The sequence below is a fragment of the Apium graveolens genome, chromosome 2 (assembly GCF_009905375.1).
Source record: "Apium graveolens cultivar Ventura chromosome 2, ASM990537v1, whole genome shotgun sequence".
In the NCBI taxonomy this organism is placed as follows: Eukaryota; Viridiplantae; Streptophyta; class Magnoliopsida; order Apiales; family Apiaceae; genus Apium; species Apium graveolens.
Window position 1 is genome coordinate 102,526,355 of NC_133648.1, and position 24,115 is coordinate 102,550,469.

Here is a 24,115-nt window from a genome sequence, read left to right on the forward strand (position 1 = left end):
CTGATAAAGATATCTAACTCAGATGCCCTCCATGAGACAAGGCAATTGAGGGACACCTGCATACATCTGTCTGTCCCTAAGTCATTTGCATTAACCACTATCTTCTCTTCCAGAAAGTTGTCCTTATTGACCTTGATCACTCTTATGAAATTTATTGTCTTGTCCAGTGCCTTTTTATATGTGAAGTGATTGTTGTTGAGAGAAGCTTTTAAGGCTTTGAGTAGTTCTTCAAACTCTCTGCTCAGACTAGGTCCTTCAACAGACCTAATAAGTCTCTCCATGTCAAGATCAACTTCTTTAGATTTCCTTTCAGCACCCTGGACTTGCTTTTGAGGTGACCTTGATCGTGTTAACCTAGCCTCTATCTCCCCCCTTAGTCTTGTTGACAGGCATTAGAAGGGGAGTAGGAATTTCAGGCCTTACTTGTTCAAGCAGAGAAGGTAGTGGTATGTTGAGTTTACCCATGATGGCTCCCAAAGCTATAGAATTCTGCATTTGAAGATGTTTATGGGAGTCCACCAGGGTTTGGATATCTGTTTGTTGGCTCTTGACAAGAGATGTCAAGGCCTGAACTTGTGCAGTGAGAGAATACATAGTTGGAGTCTTGCAATGTTGTTATTTGACCTTGTAGAGACTGAATTTGCAGATTTGTTGAAGTGGATCCAGGCTGATAAGAGCTGCTAGATGTGCCAAAGTGTTCTTCTACAACTTGTTTGATCCCTTCCATTAGCAAAGCTGAAGGCTTATATCTACTATGGTGAAGTTGATCCAGCTGGACCTTGATCTCATTTGAGTGAGTAATTTGTTGCTGGATCACTGTATGAAGATTGGTGAAAGATATTTTGAGGTTTTTGACTTCCTTCTCAATAGAGGCAAGATCCATCCTAGCCATTTTCCAGTAAAAAGCTTGAATTTATTAGAGATCTGCTCTTGAGATGGTAGGATCTTGTCCATCTTCTCATTCACCAATTTTCTTATTCTGTCTTCATGGCCAGTAAGCTTGATTTCAAGAGCTTTACCAAACAGATGAAATGTTTTGAGCTGAGCTTTGTATACATCTGTAATGGTATCATAAACAGCTTCTGGTCTAAAGTCTTTTGCATTGCTGCCCAGAATAGTAACATACCCTTCTCTGAATCTGGCATCTCTAGGGAAAAATCATCAGACAGCCATGCATCCACATTTCCATCTGGCTCAGCATCATTGACAATTTTCTCCTTTTGCTCTTCAACCTCTTCATTGTAAGAAAGCATGACAGCTTGATAGTCCTGGTTGCTCATATTTAAAGTCAGGAGATGTTGTGAGATGTTGGCCAGTCCAGATATCTGCTCTACTAGTAGATCATCTACAGAAGTTGGTTGTAAGCAGATTCTTGTAGTCACTGAGAGAGTATGTGAGGTTGTTGAGGTTGTGAGGTGGATGGTTTATCAGAAACACCTGTGACTGGGGTCACAGTTTGACTCACAGATTGCTTTGTGGTTTTGACAGTGTGTTGTTCTCCACCTGTAGTGGGAACCTCCAATTGAATTGGAGGGGATTTTATTGGGTTACTATCATGTACACCAGCCTCAAACCCTTGTGTGTCTTGCAACACACTTGCACTTGAATGTGCTATGCTTGCCTCCCCTATGACAGGATCATGGGCAATTATACTCCTAGCTTCAACTGGAAAGGCAATTTCTGCTAGGGTTGTGAGGGGAGTTGTCCCTATATGAGGAACCTTCAATTGAATTGGAGAGGATTTAGATAGCTCCCCCTCAGGAGTACTACCTTCAAACCTTTCAGTCTGTGAAGACTGTTTTGTACATGAAGGTGCATTAGAAGTATCCATGGGGTCTTCAGTAAAGACTGATAAATCCCCCATGTTTGTGATGGTGTCATCAAGGTCTACCCCAACATGTAGCCTCTCACCATCTAAATGAAGTATCAGGGTGGTGAGCAAAGCTTCTTGAGCTAAGTAACTTGATTTTTGGTGCACTTGAGAAGTGGATTCAAGTGGAATTGGAAGAGAAGAAATTTTAGATAGAAGAGATTGTTGCTCAGTTATGAGTGTTGGCAGCTCCCCCTGAGTAGATGATGGGGCTTCAAGGGATGTGTCCTCACAGTGTGTGCCTTCCTTATTTCTCCTACTATACACTTGAATTGCTTCTTGTGCAGGATGTGCAGACTTACTTCTAGTTGTTTTTACAACTACATCCTGTTGGGAGGATAGAGAGGTGGCTAGAGTGGTCAGCTCAGTTTGTTTACTCCTTTTGGATCTTTTGACCAGAGGTGTCTCTTTTTCAACTATCTCCTCACCACTCTCAGTTACCACAGTTAAGGTTGTCCCCTTTCTCTTCTTTTTACTGACCTCATCCTTTTGAGAAGATGAGGTAGTTGGTTTCCTAGCTTCTAAAGGTTGTGAAAGAATGGTTGCATCTTGGGAAGATCCCTATTGGTGTTCTTGTGTTTGTAATTCCATAAGTTCAGGAATCATAGCTGTGCTAGATTGTGTATTAGATCTTATGTCAGGCATATGATAAGGGTAAGTCCTAAACCTCTCCAACATAAATGGAGTGATTTTCAGACTTACAATGACCTTATTCTTTGTAGTAAGTGAGCCAAATATTATTTTGGACACTTGCTTACAATTGCCTATTTTAGTACTATCTATACCATTCAGTAGGTGTATGTCGGCTACTTTATTATTTAAAGTGGACATAATAAATCTAGGAAAGAAAATTTCCTTACCTCTAGCTGTCAGAGGCATAGTTAGCCTGGTTGCAAGTTCTTCCAGGATCAGCATACCAACATTCAAATGTCTGTTGTGAGCAATTGAATACACCAGCTTTTGCACAACACTTGAGATGTTGTCATATCCTGTCTTTCTGCAGGTAAAGGCCCTTAACACAGAGTCAAAGATGAAAGACCACTCATTCCTTAGATTGGTCCTGTTTAACCTTGACAGGTTGATTCTCCCACCATAGTTGATGAAGTCCATGAACTCAGTCAGCTCATCAGGAGTTGGTACCTCCACCAGATTCTCATTTGGCAGCCCCAAATCTCTATTCACATCTTGGTCATTGAATTCTATTAGTTGGCCTCCAATTGTGCATATCACCACCATAAAAAAAGAGTTGTTATTTACATCAGTCCTCACTACAGATGTAGTCAAGAATTCATGCAACACAACCAGATACAGTACTGGATTTGCAGTCAAAGCACCTGCAAGATAGGATTTAGCCAGCAGTTTCACAAACCCCTTGAAACTATTAGGGGCTTGGTTTGCATCAGTAAAAGCAAGATAATTGGTTCCTTTTTCTGGGATATATGTCCTTGTAACATTTAGAGCCATTATTGATTGATGAGAATGAGTGGATAAGAAAAATTTCTGAGAAAGGATGAAAAATGAGAGAGAAATCTGCTTTGGATTGAAAGCTAGGTCACGTTAGATCTCGAAAGTTATAAGTGGGTGTGTGTATCGAGAAGTCTGGGTATTTATAGTAAAAGTAGATGACTTATCGAGAACTCAAAAATAGACATTTGGAGTTTGTCTATTGAGAAGTCATTTTGAGAAATGTAGTACATATCGAGAAGTCATTTTAAATTACTCTTTTAGAGAACTCAAAATTGACTTATCGAGATTTCAAATAAATACCCAGTTTGTCCAAAAATTGGATTGAACTAATTCTAACTTTTATTTGAATAAATTTAAAATAAAATTAGAATGAATTTTCCAAAAGTATTTTACCAAAATAATTTATTAAATTAAATTATTTCAGTTCTGAGTTATTGATAAGTCAAAAATTACACTTGTAGAGAACTCTGTGAATTAACACTACTAGAGAACTCTACAAAGACTTATCGATAAGTCATATTAAGCCTATCGAGAAGTCACTCGAGAAGTCAGTAATTGACTTATCGACGACTCACTCGAGAAGTCCTAAAATGACTTGTCGAGAAGTCAATTTGACTTATCGAGAACTCAGTTCTCTATATACTTTTGGTTTTTGTAATTCTGCCTTGTGTTAATTTACATATTAAGAATGTAAATTAACAACTGAGCAGTTTACTTAGAATTTGAAAAATTCCAAGTTGAATTTAAATTTGAAAAATAAATATGTAGAGATTTCTGAAATATTTATAATTCATATTTTAGTTAATTTCCAATTTAATCAAACTAATTTTGATTTACTGGAGATTAATCTGCTGCAAAACATTAGTTGAGTTCTTGCCTAAGGATGAAGAGTTAAGCATTCCAATTTCACCTATAAGTCTAGTGAAAGTTGTTTCATCCAAAGGTTTAGTAAAAATGTCAGCTAATTATTTTTCTGTTGGTACAATATTCAGCTTTAGCTGTAGAAGTTGATACAGATTGTTGTTACTTGCTATACCAAGATACAAGTCTTTGTCCAAGAAATTGACAGCTTTCACTGGTACTCTTCCTGTCAACCCTTCATCCAGCAAAATCTGCATTTGTGTAACAAATAGCTTCAAAACCAGTTCCCTTAGGATACCATAATCCCAAGTTTGGAGTTTCCTTCAAGCATCTGAAAATCCTCTTTCTCCCCCTGAGTTTGTGGAGTAAAATTCAGGTGTATGAGATGAACTTCCATTTTCATGATTTTCTTGTTGAGTAGTTTCTTCATTTTTCTATTCTGACAGACTTCACAAACTTCAACTTGAGCAAACTCCAGCTTAGGCATGTCTCTTACCAACTCCTTTTTGATAAAATGTTAATTTCCTTGAAATTCAAGTGAGACAGATTTTTATGCCGGAGCTTGTTTACTTCTTCAGATGCCTTGGTGTAGTAGAAACAAACACCATCCTTATTTGTTGATTCAAAATCTGCAACAGACAAGCTTCCTTCATTGCTCCTTTCAGAGCAACTTCACCAGTTTTCTTGCTGATAACAGTGCATTCTTCTTTGTTGAATAAGACTTAAGAACTTAGTCTGCAAATTTTCCAACTCTGAGAAATTCACTTCAAGACCAGCTACCAGTGCTACATCATCAAAAACAATATTTCTAGAAACAATTTTGCCATATCCCATTGTGAATCCTTTGCTGTTGTCTCCAAAGGTCACCAAAGGGCCAACCTCTCTCTTAAATTATGATAGCAGGGCTTTACCACCTATCATATGTCTGGAACATCCACTGTCTATGATCCAGATGACTCTCCACACTATGCCCTGTACACAACGAGTCTTAAGTATGTTTGGAAACCCAAACAGTGTTGGGTAGTTTCTTCTTGGTAACTTGTTCAGCAGAAGTAGAATGAGTTGTTTTAGAAAAAATAGAATTTAGTGACTGTTGTGCATGTTTTCCTTCTGATGTGGACTCATTTCTTGTTTTTTAAGGTCTACTCTCAGTTTGTGGCAACTCTTCATTACTTTCAAGTTGCAAGGAATACAGTCAAACTTGTCACATAGTGAATATGGATCATTTGAATTTGCTTCATTATATTTGCGAGTTCCTTCAGCTGGCTTGCTAACAACCTTTTTACAAAGGTGACTTAGATGATTTGTAGAGCCACATTTTCACACTTCTTTCTAGAAGCATTTGCAACATAAGCGAAATTGTTGCTTTTATTTATCCCTATTTTCCCATTTCTATTTTTCTTTTTCTTTCTTGCATCTTCAGTTTTGGTTTCCTTAACATGAGTCTTGGGACTTTGTTTGTTCATAAGCTTTGCTTCAGTATTGGAAGACTGAACTGATTCTTCAGTTTTCTTCTCTTTATCTTCATTAGCAATTTCTTTCTTGATAATCAATTCTACTTCACTGAAGTTGACTTCACATGATTTGAATATAGGTGCATTAACCTCTTTCAAAAAGGTTGGAGCATTCTCATTTTTCTTTGCTTTCCCTTTGTCACCTACAGTCTTCTTTTTGTCATTCATGGCATCATAGTCAAGGCCAATAGCAATGTTTGTACATGGCTTATTCTTCTCGTGATACTGTCCGACCAGTTCAGATGCATTTCTGAAAGATTTCATCTTCACTTCATTCTTTTCCAGCTTTTCCCTTAGCACTGCTTTAATTTCATTTGCACACTTGAGCTTGTTCTTTAGATAAGCATTTTCTTATTTTAAATCTTTAAGCTCCACCAACAATAATTCAGTTTCTTACTTCTCACTTTCAAGCTTCTCATTTATCTTTGTTAATCTGCTAACTTCTTCATTAGCAGCAACCATGCTTGTGTGAATGTGAAACACTTCTGTGCTCATCTTTTTAACAGTTTCCTTATATTGATTCATATTTAAATCAATAGTGGTAAGAGTTGATGTCTATGCTTTTGATGAGGATGATTCACCTTGCTCCAAAGCCATTAGAGCATAGTTTCCAACTTCCTCATCTTCATTATTATCTGAATCATCTCAACTCTTTCCCTCCGTAATGTAAGCTTTGCTTTGCTGCTTTTTCAGAAGAGCTTCATACTTTGCTTCCAGTTCAAGATAAGCTTTGTTTTTCTTTGCCTTCTTGGGGTTCCTGCATTCTGTAGCAAAGTGGCCTAGTTCATCACAGTTGAAGCACCTTATATTAGATCTGTCAACAGATCCAATTTTGTAGCCATCCTTACTATTAGAATTGTACTTCCCTCTTTCTTTCCAGCTGCTGTCTTTATTGAAAGTCTATCTTTTACTCCTGAAGTATCTTGGCTTATTTAATCTAATATTAGAGAATTTTCTAGCCAAATAGGCCATTGACTGATCTAGCTCATCCAGTTCTTCAAGAGTGTAGAAATCATCTTTTTCTAATTCCAGAATGACTTGTTCCTGTGAATCATTTGTTCTTTGCTCACTTGTTGAGGCAACTGGTATTTGAGATCTTGACTCATCAGTCGATGTTTGGCTTTCATTGACAATTAAAGTACTTGAACCATCTACAACATGTCCTTGGTCAGATCTCAATGATTTTCTCTGAATCATTTCAAGTTCATATGTTTTGAGAATTCCATATAGAACTTCTAGTGTTATCCTACTTAAGTCTCTTCCTTCCCTGATTGCTGAGATTTTATGTTCCAAATGATCAGGGAGAGTAAGCAAGAACTTCAGGTTCACTTCTTCAGCTTCATAATATTTGTCATGAAGCAGCAAATCATTTATCAACTTGTTAAACCTTTCAAAAACATCAGTAATACTTTCCTTTGGCTTTGCCATAAAACCCTCATACTGTGAAATCAGTATTCTTCTTTGGTTTGACCTAATTCTTCAGTTCCTTCACCGAGTATCTCAATCTTTCCCATATTTGCTTGGTAGTGTCACAGTTGACAATGTTGTTGTACATCACATTGTCAAGTGACTCAATAAATATTAATTGCAAGCTACTATCCAGGGAGACTTTCTCCTTTTCAAGGTCAGAATACTAAGAAGGATCTTTTGGAGCAAAATGAGCTAGGATGACCATGTCTCCATCTGTAGATTCCTCAACTCTAACCATAGGAATGAAGGGTCCATTCTTAAGGATCTGAATGTAGAGTGGATTGGCCATCCTAATAAATAGCATTATTTTCTTTTTCCAAAGAGTGTAGTTAGCTTTGTCAAAGGTAGGAATTTTGATGTTACTGATTTTTTGTGTATTCATTCTTCCAAGATCTTGAATCTGTTTACTTTCAGATTTTGCTCTGATACCACTTGTTAGGAAATGAATAACACACAGGGGGGGGGTGAATGTGTTTTACTGTTTTTGTGCTTTTCCTAAATATTTATGGTTGAACAAAGTAAACCAAATCTTGTAATGAAATGTGTTCATACATAATTTAAGCTTGCAGAAAATAAAGAACACAGATCTTCAAAACTCACTTAATTTTATATTAAAATTAAGACTGTTTTGCTACAAAATTTCTAGGCTCTTTGTTGATAAAGAACTTAGCTTCTCCTTGAGAGTGTTACAAGAAATTTTATCTAAATTGTTACAACTGACTAAGAACCAGTGTTAACTTTATAACTTAGTTAACTGCTGGTTTACACAGTGTGTAATAAGACATGCTATTAGTTTTTCTAAACTGTCACTTGTTATTTCTATTTATAGAAAAATAGATCTTCCATTTCTGGCTTAGCATATCTTTAGCATCCCGTGTTCACTTTGATCTTCCTCTGTCTGTTAATCTTTACCATTGATCTTGCACATTCTTCAAGCTGCTTTTTGTAGACTTGTCAATCCAGCTATTTGGATTGTTTGTTGATTGTTTATCTTGGATATTGAACTGATCTGCAAATTTGTACTTTGAGATTGTACCTCGAGATCTCCAGTTTAGGTCTATAGAACACTTGACATCTCGATAAGTATATTGTCTTATCGAGATCTCTAGTACTCTATATTTAGTTTGGCTTGTAGAGGTCTTCAGTTCTTTATAAGAGAATTTTAGGCTTGTCGAGATCTCTAGTCTTCACATCTTCACTTTGACTTATTGATAACTCTTAGTTCTCTAGTAGCTTCTTGATTTGTCGATATCTCAGAGTTCTCTAGTCAAATTTAACTTGTCGATATCTCAGAGTCCTCTAGTGAATTTTAACTTGTCGATATCTCTGAGTTCTCTAGTGAATTTTGACTTATCGATATCTCTGAGTTCTCTAGTGGAACTTGACTTATCGATAACTCAGAGTTCTCTAATGAATGTAGACTTGTCGATAACTCTGAGTTCTCTAGTGAAGAAATGACTTGTCGATATCTCTAACCTTCATGTCTTCTTGACTTGTCGATATCTCACTGAGTTCTCTAATAGCTTTCCTGACTTCTCGATAAGCCATTCTAGAGTTCTCGAATGACTTCTCTATAACATTAAATCTGTGACTTGTAGAGATCTTGACTTAGAGTATTTTTCCTAAAACAGATTTATTCAACTCCAAGCTTCTTCACAATTATTCTGAGGCATGATCTTTTTGATCTTCTTCCAGATAGAATTCTTAGGCTTGGCACTGTTTATAGAAAACGGCTCTAGTCTGCTCCTTTGACATTTTTACAGACTTTAAATGTTACAAGTACCAAATATAAATTTAGATAACAATAGAACTTACTTAGGGTTGACAAAATGTCTTAGTCTTGTTAAATTACAGGCATGTCTTTTACAACAACCTTGCCAAGGCCCCATCACTGTATTCCATTCCGGGATCTCCTCCATATATTGCTCGGATGCTACCATCCCTGACAAATTTGTTTTCGTCCAAAACCTCATTGTTGGATCCCCGGGGAGTACGACCCCCTTCCTCTTTAGCTTTGTCAAAACCATTTTTATGCCTCCTTACTTTATTAACCACCTATTCTCCAAGATAATCTTCCTTGATCATAGCCTCGATTTCATCTTTTAGCTGTTGACATTCATGAGTTTTGTGCCCGGATGATTCATGGAACTCGCAGTATTTCTTCTTATCTTTACTTTGCTAAGACAGCGGAGCTTTTAGCTTCCTAAAAAGTCCAATGTTCTTGTTCACTTCAAAGATGTGTTCAATCCATGCATCCAAAGGGGTGTATCCGCTAGTTCTTTTATCATAGCTCGAGGGAGGGCTCCATTTCCTCCGTACAGTTGCGACGTTCACCCGATTTGGGCTTCGAATACTTCTTCGATATCTCGGGCTCGGAGATATGTCTCTCTTTCTTGCTCTACCCCTCTAGCTTGTTTGTAAAGCCGATTGGACCTCGGCTAAGACTGTTCTATGGCCTTAAATAATTCTGCTAAAGCAAAGACATTTGCCAGAGTAGCTGGATCCTTCCCTTGCAAGTGTTTCCAGAAATCTGAACCAACTCTTAGTCCTGATATCAAAAAACTTTTCAAAGCTTCGTCCGAAACCCCTCTTACACTGGTAGAATCGGCGTTGAACCTTTTGAAGTAAGATGTTAGACTTTCATTCTCCCTCTGCTTGACATTGGCCAGAGTAATGACCGCGGAATGTGCCTCACAGCTGCTTGGAACTTAGTCAATAATAAGGTTATCATATGATCCCAAGAAGTGATTACCCCTGGTCCAAGCTTTTGAAACCACTGTTGAGTGCTTCCCCTAAAAGTTGCTGCCTGGAGTCTGCATTTGGACAAATCTGGAACTTGTATACATCCATCTCTATATTGCATCGGCCCAGAAACTCCACAGGATCCGAAATTCCATGGAACTGAAGATCGCTAGTTGTGTTACGATATTCAGCCAGCAATTGAGCCTCTCTTACAGCTGCAAAGAATCGCGAAGAAATCTTAGCTGTTGCTGTTACCCTTCCTTCCAGGTGATTGAGCAGCTTCCTCAGATCGTCCACATTAAAGGTCCCCACTCCGGGGATAGTCTGCATATTGGGTTATGGATCCCAAGGTTGATGCGGAGGTGGCACTACCTGATTTCCACCTGGAGGAGCCGGTTGTTGATTAGTATTCTGAACATTAGTTTGTCATCCTCCCGGTATCACTAGTATCTCTTGATTCCGCCCATGATTTCCTTCCGGATTTTCTCCTTGTCTTCATCCATGGACCTGAGGAATCTCATGATCATATGTCTGGATATCCCTATAACCGTCATCTTCAGCATAATTATCTTTTTCAGCTCGATAATACATGCGAGTATCTCTATAGCCACGGTAGTTGTTGCGACGATTGTCGTCCAAGTATCTACCTCGGCCTCCACCTCTTCCCCTCCGTCGAGGCCTTCTCCATCGATCACTCCCATAGTCACGACCATACTGATCCATCGATCCGCTAAGAGGAGCTCTCTCATGGTCGCGGTGCCACTCCAGATTCTCAGTGGGATTCAGGGGCACACGCGTTGAACACGGGGCGTCACATCTCCATGATCGGCGTCTCTCTGCCATTCCAAAAGCAACATCCTCAGATCATCATCTCCCAAGCGAATTCCCAAACGATCCTTCAAGGAAGCAAAACCTCGTTGCTAATTCGTTGGCATAGTTCCACTTGCACCCGTTCCTCCAGAGTACCCATATCGGTGCAGGTGAGTAATTACTTGGTTATTAGCCAGTGACACCTCTCGCTCATCAGTATCTTCATCCACAAGTTCAATGATCGGGGCTGTGTCGTTGGAGTAATTCAGACGTCGCAGCATTATTGCCACACGTTCGCCTCTGGATTGGCCGCGGCCAACCAGAGCATCCCTCTCAGCCATGGGAGCCTTTCCAGATGCATTCCAAATCACCTCACCACTCTGATTCAGGCAACAATCGACCGTAATAACCCCCTGGGGCTCCAACTCCGATCAAAACTCCAAATTTTCCGGCCAAACTTCAAAATCACATATTTGTACATAGAACATTATAATCTATAGCTTAAAATAAAGCTTGAAGCATCTATAATCAAACCCCTATGTCCATACATATCTCAGATATCTCAAAATCAAAAACGATCAATCGAAAAATTAGCATAAACCCTCCAATTCAATTCAACTATCTAGCAATCGTTTGATGAAATTGATGGTATAAATCAACTGTACACACTCATATAAAGCTATATCAATCATCAAATCAATCAAATAACCCTAGAATCAAACAATCCTAATTCGAACATAAACCCTAGAAATTAAAATTGAAAATTAACGAATTAAAACATGAAATTGATGCAAGAAACTGATAGAACAGATCAAGAACATCGATTTGAGTACTTACATGAACAAATTTGGTGCTCAGAATCGATCAGAATCACGGTTTGATTCTTCGACCCGAATCCAAAACCCTGAGCCGATTTGCAGAGAATTTTGTTGATTTTCTGATTTTTAATAATTTATTTATAATTAATTAATAAAAATTAGGCTATTTATAGTAGTAAAAATAATACTCCTAATTAAAATTAAGGCCCTAATTATAACTCTTAATAAAATTAATTGGCCCTTAATTAATAATTTTTGAGTAATAATATTTTTAATAATAAATATATACAATATATATGCCAAAATTTTCCAAAAATTATGAATAATTCAAAAATGCAAAGAAATGGAATATTTAAAAGTCCCATGATTTTATAAAAATAAAAATATGATTTTTGTGGGGTTTTTAACACCCGAAGGGGCCCGAAAAAGTCTTTTTTCGTGAAACGAGAAAATTCCTAAATTAACTGGATGTTCAGAATAGCGATATGGTATAAGCCATACTAGGCAAAATAAGGTCAATTATTTTATATGAAATATCAACTATTAAAACAAAGTTTGGGTCATATAACTTTTGATACAAAAGCATTTAACACAAAATAAAATACCCGAAAAACATTCTGACTATACGGAACACATATAGCACATAACAGCTAAGATTTTATGACTAAACATATTTAATGACATAATAAAACACATAATTCTCCTTTATTATGATATAATACAGTCATAATTTCTTAGTCTTACGGAATCCGTCCAAGAAACTATGTTAGAGTCCCATTCAGGCTGTCTCTTTTACATAGGGCCCGCCCTTACTTTTTATAGCATAAGGGGCGCATCCTTGAGGTTTAAACCTTTTTCCGTTTGTTCCCAACTTGAGGGTGCGCCTTCTATTTTATAGCACTCCTAATTTGTCCCTCAAAGAAGGTGCATGCTCTGTCTTTAAGGACAGTGGGCTCGCCCTACTTTTCCTTTGATCTTGACAACAATGCCCTAACTTCATTCAATTGACCCACTTTTGACCCGAATATCATTCACACCAAATTTTGGGCATAACAGCTGTTTTTGTACCTTTAGGACGAACCAGTTCACAATCATCAGATGTTGGTGTACCGTTATTTCCCTCTGATGAGTAAGCTCCAGAACTACTTAATTTAGTTCTTTTAGAACTTGCACAAGTTGCATATTTTCTCTGTTAGATATATTTGAGATGTCATGTCTAATATGATTCATGTTTAGTTTTCAGATCTTAACAAGTAGGACATATCAGGACTTACTGAAATCAGGACTTACTGGAAGTCAGAACTTAATATCAAAACTTAAGGTCATATCAGAACTTAAGTGCGGGAAGACTTTCATATAAGAAAGGAAGCTGATTTACAGTAGAAGATCGAGACTGAAATAAAAGAAGATATGCATGGAAAGAGTTAGAAGACTGGAAGACTTGTAGAAGATATCTGATTGATATATTTTAGGAGATATAATTATATTCCATATTAATTAGAAGTTATCTTGTAACAGTGTACTATATAAACACAGACTTAGGGTTTACACTATATGTGTTATCATTATCGAGAAGATTATACATTATAACCTAGAAGCTCTTAGTGATATTTGTTCATCACTGAGAGAGAACAACAGTTTATATTGTAACAGAGTTTATACAATATACTTGATCTTTGTTACATACTTGTGTTAAATCGATTTGATCGTATTAACACTGTATTCAACCCCCTTCTACAGTGTTGTGTGACCTAAAAATTGGTATCAGAGCTTATCTGTTAACACACATACAGTAAAGATCCAAATAATCATGTCTGAAGAAGCACAAACTCCAACCAAGCCCACCAAATCTGAAGAAACTCAAGAGACTCAAACCCACAGTCGATATGAGACTATTAGGGTTCCCATAATGAGACCTTCTAAGTATCCCATATGGAAAGTGAAGATGACTATGTTTCTGGAAGCTACAGATCCAGAATACCTTCACAGAATAAATGAAGGACCACATGAGCCTACCAAGCTCTCTGTTGTAGTTGCTGATCAACCAGCAAAGACCATACCAAAGGAGAAAGGTGAGTACACAGCTGAAGTCATCTTATCTATTGCCAAGAATGCAAGGATAAGGCATTTGCTGCATAGTGCCATTGATAATGTCATGTCAAACAGGGTAATTCATTGCAAGACTGTAAATGAGATATGGGATGCTTTGGAGACAAGATGCCAGGGAACTGATGTAATAAAGAAGAACAGGAAGACTATACTCACTCAAGAGTGAGCACTTTGACTCAAAAGCTGATGAGTCTTTAACTGACTTATATGACAGGTTTGTCAAACTCTTGAATGATCTGTCATTGGTGGACAATGAATATGATCTTGAAGATTCAAATCTAAAATTCCTTTTAGCTCTTCCTGAAATTTAGGATTTGAAGTCCACTACCATAAGAGACATCTATGACCTTACTGAAACTACTCTTGATGAAATTTATGGTATGCTCAAGACTTATGAACTTGAGATGGATCAAAGGAGCAAGAGGCATGGAAGAAAGTCAAGGACAGTTGCTCTTAAGGCTGGGGATGAATCTCTAAAATGACTGCCTCAAAAAGGGGCAAAGGAAAGACTCTCATCATAAAGTCTGATTCAGAGTCATCATATTCTGATGATGATGATTCAGAAACTGAAAGTTTACCTGAGATGGATGCTGATGAAGATATGATGAAATTGTGTGCTCTTATGGTAAAAGGTATCACAAAGATAGCCTACAGGAAATTCAGAAAAGGCAAGAAGTTTTCCAGGAAAAGTGGAAGTTTTGATAAGAAATGGTTCCGAAAGTCTGAAGGCAGGGGAGGAAAGTCTGACAGAGGAGATAACTCAAATGTCAAATGCTACAACTGTGGTGAAAGAGGCCACATATCTCCTGATTGCAAGAAAGGAAAAAGTGACAAAGGGAAGGCACTTGTCACAAAGAAGAAAAGTTGGACATACACTTCAGATTCTGAATATGAGGTGAACTATGCCCTGATGGCAAATGCTGACAGCAGCCCTGAAACTGCTGAATTGAAGGTACCTCAAACAACTTATGCCTTTCATACTGATGATATTACTGAGTTGATATTGTATCTTAAAATCATGTTCATTAGTTATCGAGATCAGACTTTAACATGTGAAAGATTAACATCTGAAAATCTTGCTTATAAAAAGAGAAATGATTATTTAGAAAAGGAGTTAGTTTTTCTTCATCAAACTAAGAAAGAAAAAGATGATGCTTTATATGTTAGAGATGAAGTGTTAAAATTGAATGAATCTCTGAAAGCTGACTTAGAAAAGGAAAGAGAGATTATCAGAACTTGGACTAACTCTGGCAGAACAACTCAGAATTTATTAAGTAGTGGAAACTGGAAAGAGGGCTTAGGTTATGGAGATGACAAAAGTGAAAAAGGAACTGAACAAATTGAGCCAATTGTTGTTAAACAGACTGCTAAGCCAAAGGTAAATCCTGTTAAGTTTTTAGCAAAAACTATAAAGTCTGATTCTGAAAAGATGAAAGAGTCTGTGACAGAAGTTAATGAAAAGTCAACTTCTGACAAATTAGAATAGGATAAACCAGTTGAAGTCAACATAGGCTTAATGACAAAGAAGCAGCTTAAGCATAAGCTGAAAGAGATTAGGAATGTCAACAAGGTAAAGAAAGTTAGGAAAAATAGGAATGGAAAGGAAGGTGTGAACAAAAGCAATAATTATATGCCTGTTCCTAATGCTCCTAGAAAGAAATGTTATAACTGTGGAAACTCTTACCATTTTCCTTCTTTTTACAGGAGAAATAAAGACAAAATCTTTACCTCCTAGATCAGGAGTTAAGAGTCAGTCTGTTAGGTTTAAACCACAAAATCCTTATTTTCATTATGGTAGTTTATGACATTCCATTTATACTTGTAAGGAATATCATAGTTTGTACTATGATTATTATCAAATAAAACCTTCTTTAAAGAAAGTTAGTATTATTCCTTCTAGTGTAAAGTCTGATATAAAGTCTGATATAAGTTCTGATAAACAACATGTTAGCATAAACTCTGAAGTTAAATCCGCTGCAAATGCTAACAAACTTAAAAAGGCCAAAGGATTCAAGCAAGTCCTGGTCCTTAAAACTAACCAATAGTGGTCTTTGTGATTGCAGGGCAACAGGAAAAACATCCCAGTGCTGGACAGTGGATGTTCAGGACATATGACCGGAAATAAAGCCCTGCTATCAGACTTTATGGAGAAAGCTGGCCCTGGAGTTTCTTATGAAGATGGCAATATTGGAAAAACCCTAGGATATGGCAATATCAATCTTGGGAATGTCATCATTGAAACAGTAGCTCTTGTCTCAGGACTTAAACACAATCTGCTAAGTGTGAGTCAAATCTGTGACAGAGGTTATCATGTGGATTTCTTTGAAAAACATTGTGAAGTAAGAAATTCTACAGGCAAAGTGGTTATGAAAGGTTACAGGCATGGTAACATTTATGAAGCCAGACTTTCAACAAGTTCTGATGGTTCTACAATCTGACTGTTGAGTAGAGCATCAATTGAAGAAAGCTGGAATTGGCACAAAAGACTCTCTCATTTAAATTTCAACAACATAAATGAGCTTGTAAAGAAAGATCTTGTGAGACGACTGCCAAAATCAGTATTTGCTCCTGATGGCCTTTGTAATTCATATCAAAAGGCAAAATAAAGAAAATCTTCTTTCAAGAGCAAAATTGAATCTTCAATTCTTGAGCCTTATCACCTAATGCATGTTGATCTATTTGGTCTAGTCAATTTCATGTCTATTGCAAAGAAGAAATATGATATGGTTATAGTGGATGATTTCACAAGATACACTTGGGTGTGTTTCTTGCACAAGAAGAATGAAACTGCATCTACTCTAACTGATCATGTCAAACAGCTGGATAAATTGGTCAAAGATTCTGTTAAGATTATAAGAAGTGATAATGACACTGAGTTCAAGAATTCAATCATGGAAGAGTTCTGCAAAGAGCATGGAATCAAACAGGAATTTCCTGCACCTAGAACTCCACAGCAAAATGGAGTTGTAGAAAGAAAGAACAGGACTCTCATTGAAGTTGCATGAACTATGCTTGAAGAAGCAAAGCTACCAACCTACTTTTGGGCTGAAGCTGTGCAGACTGCTTGTTTTACACAAAATGCTACACTCATTAACAAGCATGGAAAAACACCATATGATATGGTGAAGAAAAAGAAGCCAAATCTGAAATACTTTTATGTATTTGGATCTAAGTGTTTTATTCTTAAGACTCAACCTGAACAGCTGTCAAAATTTGATCTAAAAGCTGATTTTGTTTAATATCCACTTTCCACAAAAGCCTTCAGAGTCTACAATTTAAGAACAAGGGTTGTCATGAAATCTATCAATGTATCTTTTGATGATAAGAAGATTGCTGGACTTGAAGATTTCAATGATCATGATCAGCTGAGATTTGAAAATGAAGATTTAAATTCTGATTCTGTAAATTCTGATGACTGAAACTCTGATCCTGTAAGATCTGACGGGTTAAGTTCTGATGTCATTGAAACTGTGGTAACAACTCCAAAGGAAAATGCACCTGTCCAGGGGGAGCAAGTTGAAGATCCTACCACAACTCAAGACTCTCAAGAAGCATCAGAACCTATCACTGGCTCTTCAAGTTCTTCAAATACTGATGGATCCAACTCAAATTCTGAAGTCTCAGAGAGCATAACTACAGGGGAGCGTCAGAAAATGCTGATGGAGATAGCATGGATCATGGGGGAGGATCCAATTCTAGAAATCAACTTCCATCTGCAAGGAAGTGGACCAAATCACACACACCTGACTTAATAATTGGAGATCCTGAAGCAGGTGTCAGAACTAGAACTGCAACATCAAATGAATGTCTCTATCATTCTTTTCTATCTCAGACTGAACCAAAGAAAGTGGAAGAAGCTCTTCAAGATGCTGATTGGGTGCAAGAAATGCAGGAAGAGTTAAATGAATTTGAAAGGAATATAGTCTGAACCCTAGTGCCAAGACCAAAGAACGGATCAGTTGTTGGCACAAAGTGGGTGTTCAGAAACAAAACTGACAGTGATGGTATAATTACAAGGAACAAAGCAAGGCTGGTTGCTAAAGGCTACTCTCAACAGGAGGTTATTGATTATGATGAAACATTTGCACCAGTTGCTAGAATGGAAGCCATAAGAATCTTTTTGGCTTATGCTGCTTACAAAAAGTTTAAATTCTTTCAAATGGATGTGAAAAGTGCTTTTCTCAATGGAGAATTGGAAGAAGAGGTATATATTGAACAACCTCCAGGCTTTGTAGATTCAAAATTTCCCAATCATGTCTACAGGCTTGACAAAACACTTTATGGCCTTAAGCAAGCTCCTAGAGCATGATATGAGAATTTAGCTCAATTTCTTCTGGAAAGTGGATTTCACAGAGGTACAATTGATAAAATACTGTTCTACCTCAACCATGGAAAGGACTTACTTTTGGTACAAATATATGTTGATGATATCATATTTGGTTCTACAAATGCCAAACTCTGTGAAAGGTTTGCAAAGCTAATGCAATCAAGATATCAAATGAGTATGATGGGAGAACTTAGTTATTTTCTGGGACTTCAAGTCAAGAAAAATGAAGAAGGTACTTTTATCTGTCAATCCAAGTACACCAGAAATTTACTCAATAAATTTGGAATGCAAGACAGTTCAACTGCATCCACTCCCATGGCCACTGCAACCAAGTTAGATAAATATACTGGTTTATCAGTAGATATTACTAACTACAGAGGTATGATTGGCTCTTTACTCTATTTAACTGCAAGTAGACCTGATATCATGTATGCTACCTGTCTTTGTGCAAGATTTCAGGCTGATCCAAGAGAACCTCATCTAATAGTTGTGAAAAGAATTTTCAAGTATCTCAAGGGTATAGCTGATCTAGGATTGTGGTATCCTAGAGAATCAGATTTTAAGCTAATAGGTTACTCAGATGCAGATTTTGCAGGATGCAAAATAGACAGGAAAAACACTAGTGGAAGCTGCCAATTTCTTGGAGGCAGTTTGGTTTCTTGGTTTAGTAAGAAACATAAATCAATTTCCACATCAACTGCAGAAGCAGAATATATTGCTGCAAGAAGCAGTTGTGCATAGATTCTTTGGATGAAGAATCAGTTACTGGATTATGAGTTAGAATTTTCTAAAATACCTATTTACTGTGATAATCAAAGTGCTATTGCTATGACAGGTAATCCAGTTCAACACTCAATGACAAAGCACATCAGCATAAGGTACCATTTCATAAGGGAACATGTGATGGAAGGTACAGTGGAATTGCATTTTGTTCCAACAGATCAACAACTACCAGATATCTTCATAAAACCACTATGTGAAGCTACTTTTACAAGACTGATAAATGAACTTGGAATGGTTTCAGGTTCTTTTTCTAAATCTGCTTAGTTTTTGTTCTCATGCATCAGACTTTATGATCAGTGTTTACAGATTGTCTTATCTTCATGTAATCTATGCTTAAATTGAAATACATTAAATGCTGATTGTTATCTGATGTGGATCTATATACTCTGATAGTGATTTGAATGTTCTGTGACTATTCAACCCAATGAGGATTACTGTGCTAGATGCTGACCTAGTAGTCTTTAACATACTAGAAATCCCATATCTGAATTAGTTGTTTATGTGGAAATTTATTAACACAAGCAAATTCTGATATTGAGCTTAGTCACATTTACTTTGTGTATCTTATTACTAAGTCACAAACTAGATTCTTGCTTCTTATCTGTCGAATTCTGATGTCAGTAAATCTTAAGGATGAACTAAATGCTGATAAGCCTCACTTATCTAAAGAAAAGAAAAGAAAAGAAAATTAAAGTCAGGTACTCCTTTGAGATCTAGAGTAAATATGTGGAAGGGAAGACCCAAGTGCATTGCTGGTATTAAGTAATATGCATTAGAAAATCAAATAAATTTTTCTTGGTGGCTTTTCACATTCTCTGATTACTGGAGAAATACTCTGATAATAGCATAAATTCTGATAAGCAGTTGTGACTCATTTACACTGAGAAGCCACTGTGAAAAAGAATTCTAAAAGATGCATAAAATGAGCACAAACAGTTGAGGTGGACTCATGTACAAATTTATCCTATAGTAGACTTCATTATTAATGACAGATTTTAAGCACTTTTCTTAGTTATGCCTTATTTCTAAGATGTAATGAAGTCTATCAGACTTTAATCTTGTCCGATATGTTGCTAATGCACACACTCTCACTCCAGATGAATGATGAAAACTACTGTGGTGATCAAGTTGTTTCAGACAAACAGTTAAGTGTCATATGCATAAATACTGATGACAAGTTCTGATGGAAGTTCTGATGATTAAACTCTGAAGAAATAAGTCAGTATTTGTATGAAGAATCACAAATACAGAAATTTACTTTTTGAGTACAGAAGCCATGTTCTGATGACTGTTAAAATCTGATAATAGTCAAGTTCTGATATTAAATCCTGATGGAAACTCTGATGCTTACGTGACATTATTCTTTACTTGACTTATTTGTGGTAAATACTGAAATGGTCATATTTATTCAGAATATAATTAGGTGAGATAAAAACAGTTATAAATATTTGGGTTAGTGGTAAACGTGTTTGTCTTAAAAAACTGCATGTGCACAGTAATTATTACTTATTTCTCATGTCCATTAACTCCTGCTTTAACTATTGACTATTCACATTTTACCTAAATCATTACACATCGGTCTAGGAAGACGCTCATTAAGTTAACTCTACACTTAATCATTAATAAGTCCTCTAGTCCCTTGATATTCCATTGGCTTTTTAACCGACATTTCATCTCAGACATATCATCTTCTATTCTCACATCATTCTCTCTATTTTAATTCTCACCATTTTCCTCCTTCATAAAAATGGTTCTTGTAAACATGTTTATGAACTATGAAAACTTCAACGTTGAGTTTAGTTGTGGTGACTGGGAACAGGAATGGCACGTCACTGCCATTCCTGATGAGATATGGAACTTGGTTCCACAAGAGGTTCAAACAAATCTCTTGTTCTTTGAGATGGACTATCAACTCCATCTTGATCGCTTGGAAGAAGAACAGAGAGAGGCTCTTCTTCAGCAAGAACGGATCATCCGTCTTGCAGTGCTATTTGTCAACAACAGGAGGATTTAATCGATAGTTTTCCTTCTTAGACCAAGGATGTTAATGTTCACCATCTTAGACTAGGATTATCTTGTAATCTTTTGCATGTAATCTACAAATTTCATGAAATGTACTCTTTTGATATGTTAATGAAATTTCTTTTGATTGCAAGATTTAGTCTTTGTTTATCTCTCATTATGTGCATGTGAATGTTCTAATTGAAGCATGTTAATCTTTACTTCATTTACTTGAACTGTATTTCTTGATGAATATTTTGATTAAAATTGCGGTTACTAATAATTTATGATGATTTGACAAATAAATGTTGAATTTGAATCGACATATCCTGAGTTACACTTAGGAAACGCAGGTTCATGCATCAGAACCTGTGATAGTTGAAGCTGAGACTATGGATTCTCAGAAAGCAACTGCAGCTGAAGGTTCTGATACCTTGAAGAGGAAAAGAACTTTAAACTCTGATGATAAAGAAACTCCTTCATTGGCAAGGAGATTGAAGAAAATGAGGGCTAAGAGGCATTTGGCTAAGCCTCCATCAGAAGATACTGAAGAAGCTGAGGAAAGAGATCAGGAATCTCTGATCTTAAAAGAGCCAATTATCATTGAATCTCTGCCACCTCCAGCTAAAGACAAAGACATTGTACATGATACAGTGCTTACACCTCCAGTCTCTCCTCTTCATGGAGATATTACAGTTGAAGATTAAGGCTTAAGTCCTGAAATTGACATCAATAGGCTGCACATTCCAACTGTTCTGTATTTTGAAGCTCCTACAGCAGCTCAGCCATCTCAAGTCAACTCTCCAATCTTAAATGTTGAGATATCATCTACACCAATTCTGGATCAAGAACCCAAAGATCAGAGTTTAGTTAAAATTAAATCCGAAAATCCTATAGCCTCACATACTGTTGTGTTATCTGAGGATAATGAGTCTTCATCAAGCTCTAGAGACAGTGTCTCAGTACATACTCCAGCTCCTGTACTTGAAAAGGAAGCATTGGTCAAGAAATTTGTTGAACAGGATGCTCCTGTACCTTGGGATGAAACTCATAGAGGAGTAGAGTGGACCAAGAAGTGGAATGAAAATGATTTCATTCCAAGCTCTAAAGTTCTGACAGAGCACATTGCTAAAGCTGATGAGCTTGTGATAAATTCTGATATCAAGACACAACTCAAGAGCACTGCTCTATCTACCAAGAACCTTCAAGGTCTACACTCACAAACTCAAGAAAATGTTGATAAGCTTCTTGAAAAAGATGAAAAGCTAGATATGGAGACCAAGCTTGATAAAAAGAAGTTTATCAGACCTATTTCTGAAAAGGTAGAAGTAATTGAGAAAGCTCAAGAGAAGCAACAAGCCCAAATCTCTGAGGTCCTGGAAAATCAAGCTTCTCAACAGGCTCAATTGAATGATATTCAATCTTCAGTGGAACTTCTTCTCTCACTCCTATTATTAGATGATGCCAAAAAGGGGGAGAAGATAGTTAAGTCCAAATGCTCTAATGATCAAATACTGAAGAAGAAAGATTACGAAGCTGATGCAAGGAAACTAATTACTGATGCAAGCAAATCTTCTAGTCAAAAGAAGACAAGTTCTGAAGCTACTCAAACTCAAAATCTGATAGCAAGTACTCAAACTCAAAATCTGATATCAAGTTCTAATGAGCAAAATATGATGACAAAGCCTGATGTTCTGATACAAGGTGGAAGTCAAGATTCTCAAAAGTTCATGCAAACTCTGAAGCTCAAGGGAAAGCAGACTAGTGTCTACTACAAGGATCCCAAGATTCAGACACTTGATGAGGAAATTGCTAGAAGATTATTTCTTAAGCATAATCCAGGAATGGATTTGGAAAATCTCAAGGAGGAAGAAGCTAGATTTAAAGCTGAAAAGAAAAATATAAAGCCAAAATATTCTGTTGCAAAGAAACCTCCAAGGCCTAAGGTAAAAGGCATTGTAATCAAGGAGAAGTCAAATACTGAGGCATCAAAACCCAAAACAAGATCACAGATTGAGATTGATCCCGAAGACAAAGGGAAAGGAAAAGTTGATGAACCAATCAAGCCACTGGAGATAAAAATTCCTCAAATTCCGATGAAACCAGTGTGCAAAATGGTACAAGTTACTGATGATATTCTTTCTGAAGATAAAGATGTTCAAACTCTGAAGAAAAGGAAGATTTCTGAAGAATCAAAGACAACCTCTGACAAGGCTCAAGTTGTTCAGAGTCAAGAACAACAAGCTATACCAGAAACAGCAATTTCTGATAAAATCATCAAGACATCAACCTATGACAGTGCTCAAGTTGATTTAGACAAAATGGAAGTAGCTGATAAAAAGAAACTTCTGTGGAAAAATGTCAAACCATCAGATCCAAAGAAAAGCCAATTACTGTCTACTTTCATGACTATTGGGTTAAATGCTAGAGAACCAAGAGACAAGGCTGGACTAGGTTCTGATGAAGCTAAGATCAAGACAGGAGTTGAAGTTGCTACTAGAGATCCATTTCTATTGACTGACAGACCTCTTGAAGATGTTACATAGAAATACCTTGATAAGGTTATCTCTGTTCAAGTGGTACTGGATGCTCATGACAAGCACAATGTCAAGGAAAATCTGATTCTATTTCTTGAAGATGGAAGGACATATCAAATGTCAGAATCAGATGTGCTGAACAAATCATTGAAAGAACTTCAATTCTTTCATTACCTTTTAAAGGTAAAGTCTTATATTACCAGGAGATGGTCAAACTTTATATTGAAGACCATCAGAGATAAAGCAAGAATTTATGGTTCAAGAGTTACATAATTCATTCCCAGTATTATTGAAAATGATGAAAGTGAAACTCCAATGAAGAAGAATTCTGCTAAGCTTGAAGTGTTACTGAATGAGAAATGTATGTGCTACAATGAAGATTCTTCTCATCCTAGGGTAATAAGACTGAATGATGGTTTAGAAAGAAACCATATCTCTGCTTTAAGGACTGCAATCTATCAGATTGGAAGTCAGAATAAAGAGATGAAGCAAGTCAAGACTACACTCTCTCAAGTCCTGAGGATTAAAGAAGAAAAGCTGATATCAAGCTTTGTCAAGAATCATTATGGATTCAGATTGACTCAGTGAGATTGGTAAAAGCTACAAGGACTGTAAGTTGTAGTTAGTTATCTAGTTAAACTCTTATTGCATTTGTACTTAAATGTTTTTGACATCATCAAATATAATAACTTGTATATTTTGCTTAATTTACAAGATTAGGAAGATTGTTAGATATATTTGAGATGTCATGTCTAATATGATTCATATTTAGTTTTCAGATCTTAACAAACAGGATATATCAGGAC